Genomic DNA, 4,861 nt, shown 5'->3' with positions numbered 1-4,861 from the left:
TGGAGCTGTGCTGATTCCTTTACACCTTCGGAGAGTCCACCCCTGCTTGTATTTACTTGCACATGAAGGACTAGGGTTAACGATCAGAAGTTGACTTGCCTGGAAGCTGACCATTGTCCTGCCAGAAAATGGGGAAGAGGGCTGCATTTACGTCCTCTGCCAGATGGCAAGAGGCTGGTAAATTATTTCTTTCCAAAAGCACCTTTACTAATACTGCAAAATTCATACTGAAGTCCTGGCCAAGCTCTTGCCCTTTGTGGTCTCTGCATAGAGACAGGTATCTTGCAACTGTAACTTCGTTTTCTGGTTTTCTGCTCAAGTGACTGTTTGGTTTAGATACCACTGACTCTTAAATACCTCTGCCAGGTTCTTGTTACTTTTTGTTATTCTTTATTCCTTATGTCCAGCATGGGGCTGGTCCAAAGCTAGTTGCTTTTCCTCTTAAAAACAAGCTTCTCTGTTTTTCATCTCAGATGCAACAGAAAATTTTGTTTCTTAAGGGAATCCAGATATTGCCCTAAAAAAAGTGTTTCAAGGGATGAAGTTGGTCTCTTGCCACTGGAAAGTATTTGGAGTTCAGGGCCAAAGTTGAACAGCTGGCGCACAGATGGTACTAAATTTGGAGGTTAAGGGGAAAAAAAATGGAGAACTTTAAAATAGGCCCAAGAATGAAAATTGTGCGCTCTTCCCATCACAATCATTTGAAACCGTGGGGCAGGGGCTGGGCAATTATTTTGGGTGGAGGGCTGCTTACTGAGTTTTGGCAAGCCATCAAGGGCTACATGATTGGCAGCCAGGGGCAAATATTAATATTCTGAATTTTTTAGGGGCCCTGCAGGCCGGACAGAATGGCCTGGTGGGCTGTATCCAGCCCCCGGCCCCATTTTGTCCACCCCTGCCATGGGGCATGAAGCAGGGAGAGTGCTTCAGGGGCTCTGCCTGTGTGCACCTACTGAGCTACACAGAACCCTGAACCAGATCATCATGATGAGAAACAGGACTGACTCAAACCCTGCCCCCCTTTAATTGCCCCGGATTTGAGTAACATTTAAACCAAGCCTTTGGTTTTGATAAGGGAAATAAGCACCCCCCCCCCCTTTAAATCCAGTTTTGCAGCAGTCTATTGATGTCTCAGGTTGCAAACATGGAAATGTTTGAGCTTATATTGAAATGTGCTTTGGCAGCATTTTTGCATGTTTTTCCTCCCTTTCCCCAGAAAAGCTTTTTGATCAATTCCCTTGTGAAATGGTGATTGGTAGCATTATTATTATTTTACTTTGGCTTTGAGGGCTGTTTTTTTTTCCTGTCGTTTCACTGAGCTGCTGGATTCATCATTAGCGTTAAGTGTTGATCTCTGTGAGATCTTGACGCATAAGGCGCAGTGTCGAAAAGGAGCTTGTTTTCCTCTTGACTTGGGGAGGTCCAGAAGCTTGTGGCTGAATGCGACTGAAGGCAAAGGGGAGGGTCCAAAGCTGAGCAAAGGAAATGCAGGGAGTTTGACTCATATTTGCAAGGCCAGTCCTGCACAACTTCAGCTGAGATGATCTTTGGACAGCATTTTCCAAAGCTCTCAAGTACTCATTAAAGATCCTGTGTAACGTTTGACGAGAGTAGGGATTTTAATGCTGCCCCCCCCGTCAAATCCCAGCCTGCTTCTGTTCCTTTGACATTTCAAAGTGGGTGCAGTATTCTTCACTTCCAGGCCTAAACTGACTTGTAGCAGTGCAGCGTGTGTCCAGCAGTCGCTACTTTACACCTCTGAAGCATTTGCACTTCAAATAACGATGAAGAAGTTCCTTGTGTGTATATATATATATATATTGCCAAGTGTTTTGGGTCCTTTTTGGGACGAGAAAAACTATTGAAGCCCATACGGAGGGGGACCCTCACTAGACACTAAATTCGTGGGCAGTGCATTTTTCTGGTTTGAGAGACAAAGGGGATTCACTTTAAAGCAAAACACAATCTTTTTATCATCCTTTTCTTTAGATGGTCAACGGGAAATAAATCATGGGATGGACTCCAATTGTAGATATGAGGACAGTGTTCTGGCGTCTTACATTCTTGCACTAATATGGGTACTACGGAAATGCAAACACTGTATATTTATTTACTAATGAGACATTCAAGGCTAGCTCCTTAGTGGGTATAAATCCGTGTAGCTGTACTGACTTCACTGAAGGCCTGACCCTCAGTTTCAAAATGTTCATCAAGCGTTTCAGCTCTATGAAGTAGCAGTTTGCCTTTTGATTCTGCAGTGGAGCTTCTGCTGAAATATCCTGGGGACACAACCCAGTTAGAGAACAAGAGCTGGGTTTTCAAACCCGCCATGTTGAAAGCCAGGGACTCGCCTGAGCCATGGGGCTGTTTCCTGAAAATCCCACCTTGATCATACAGCAAGGTCCCGCATTGCAGAATGGAACGAACTGTTTCGCCTCTCAAGGTACTGTGGTCTTGGAGAGGATGCGTTTGTACCTGTGTATAGACCCTACAACATGCTGGCCCTTGTTCGGGAGAGCGCTCCAGCACATGCGTGCACCTGGCTGGAATCAGTGCAAGCTAAGCACACGTTACACTTAAGCACAACCTTGAAGTGGGCTCTGGGTTGTCCTGGGCAGACAGGGTCAGAGCAACTAGCTGAGGTATGGACATATTCGCAGCAACTGAGGTTCTGGCCTAAAATAAAATCTCCTAGCTACCTTTGGGGCTAACTCTGGGAAGTGTTTGGCATCTATTAAAATGAGTTCCCAGGCCCTCTGTGGTCCAGTCCTTGAATTCCTGTGGCTTTGCTTAAGTTTGAACTTCCGTTCCATTTCAAATGGTAAAGATTTCTTTCCCCCCTGCCCTCCAAGTCTTGAAGCATGCTTTCATTATCTCCCTCCCCCCCATGAATGTAGCCCTGTGTAAGTTCTGCAAAGGAAAAATGCTGAATTTATATTAGTATGTGAAGAGAGTTTATAGTGTGAAAAGCAAATCTTAAATGATTGTATCTGACAAAAAAAGATATTTTTTTTGTAGAGAGGCGATGCTTTGTAGAATTTCTGGTTGCCTATGTTTGTTGTAAATACTGTACATTTAATTTATTGCTATAGTAGCATATTGTATTTGTTATGTATAAAAATAATTCTCAAGGTCCACAAATGTATATTTTGTTGCTTTGCGTCTTTGCAAAATTCACAATAAATAACATATTTTGTGTCCGTAAGTGTTTGGTACTTTAACTGAGCTCCTCAGAGCCGTCCTCTCATTTACGGTAGGTACCACTGAGGAGCACGTGTGCGCAAGCAGAATGGAGCCTTAAAGGAGGCTGTACAGAAGTTTATTGGTATCTGGTCTTTAAACCAGATCCTCAGCTGGTCTTGCCACTGATTTCAGTGGCACTGTGGACAGTTTCCACCAACTGAGGGAAATGACAGAGGATGTGTTAAGACACCATTTTGACCTGAAAAATCAGCCAAGCCTGGGCCATCTTCTACCTTTCAGCTGTGATACAAGCTGTAGGAACTGACTATAGACTGACTCCTCATTTCCCTCACCTTAATTACTAACACGAGACACTAACTGCGCAGTAGCATGCTGGATAAAAAACCGTGCTAATCAGTGGCGATGCATTGGGGGTGCACAGGTGTGCATATGCACCTCCTGACAGCCAGCGTTCCCGGGCAGGCAAGAGCGTTGGTGCCCCCCTGAGAGCACTGGCTGGGGAGTGGGGGAGCCAGGAGAAGTGGTCCCTGCATGGCTGACTGCACTCACCTGGAAGTGTCAGCGGTGCGCCCAGAAGTGCCAGCAGGGGGACTCCTCGAGTCAGTGACCTGTGGGGTGGGGTGGGGGAGGGGGAACAATGGACTGATCAAACAAGAGGCCTAAGTGCTATGGAGCACGAGCACGAGCACCTGCTGAACAGCTTTCCAATTGGGGGTTTTTGCCATGGCCTGGCCAGGGCTGGGCTCCACGTCCCGGTGCTGTGCCAGCACTCTGCTGCCCTCCAGAAGTGCCTGCCCTCTGCAGGACTGAGCTGTTCTCAGCCACACTGAGCAGAGCTGGGCTCCCTCTTGCCCGCTGCCCTTCTGGCCCTACAAGGGGCTTAGTTCTGCACCTGGTGCACTGCGTCGGGAAGGGGCACTTGGAGAAGGCTGTGGGATGCCTTTGGGGCCCTTTAACTAGTGTGGAAGGGCCCTTCTGGGTCACACTGCTGTGGGTACTACCAGGGAACCAGCAGCTCAGGGCTGTCCGGCTGGGGCAGGGGGGCCACATGGACTGTCCAGACCCAACACTGGCGTGCAGCTCCCCTGGCATCTTCTGCCCCCTCCCACCACAGCCACTCCTGCCCCCTCCCCCTGCAGTGGCACTGGCTCACATGGTGCACTGGCTGCATGCCTTACACCTGCCACCTTGCTCAAATGCTCGATGCCCAGGCTAGGATGATCAGCTCACCCTAGTGACACAACTAGGGGCACAGGCTGCAACAGAACATCACGGACAGCAGCTCTGCTCTCCCTACCAACCAATTAGAGCCATTTGGCTCTACCTCTGATGCTACAGATTTGTGCAGATGTAACAGCTGCATGCTTATGGCTTCTATCCTTCTCCTTGGATCTCACTACAACTGTCTGTATGCTTAGAGCTATGCAAGTCAAGTCAAGTCAAAGACCAACATCTTAAATAGGACCTGGAAGCCCACATGCATGTGGCAGAGTACATGCTGAATCCTCTATCAGGCCACTAAAATCTTGCAACAGCTTTAATTTTTAGGTTTTAAGCTGTAGCACATAATTCTTGAAATTTTTGCACAAGTATTATCAATACAACCATGCCAAAAACCAGGGTAAGCAGTCAATCAGTTCCTCCAAAAAAAAAAAAA

The 4,861-nt window shown here is 47.1% G+C and overlaps 1 long non-coding RNA gene across 1 annotated transcript in view; it reads right to left on the bottom strand.

Moving 5' to 3' along the window:
• Positions 1–3,799, bottom strand: part of LOC109293215 — a 19,063-nt gene extending 15,264 nt beyond the window's left edge. The window contains exon 1 of the long non-coding RNA XR_002096268.1: positions 3,754–3,799. This is a non-coding gene — a long non-coding RNA (uncharacterized LOC109293215). The remainder of the gene's footprint in view (positions 1–3,753) is intronic.
• Between the last annotated feature and the right edge of the window lie 1,062 nt (positions 3,800–4,861).

The sequence above is a fragment of the Gavialis gangeticus genome, unplaced genomic scaffold (assembly GCF_001723915.1).
Source record: "Gavialis gangeticus isolate Ggan-Ray unplaced genomic scaffold, GavGan_comp1, whole genome shotgun sequence".
Taxonomy (NCBI): Eukaryota; Metazoa; Chordata; order Crocodylia; family Gavialidae; genus Gavialis; species Gavialis gangeticus.
The sequence above is the reverse complement of the archived record's forward strand: the minus strand, read 5'-3'. Positions and strand labels throughout refer to the sequence as shown.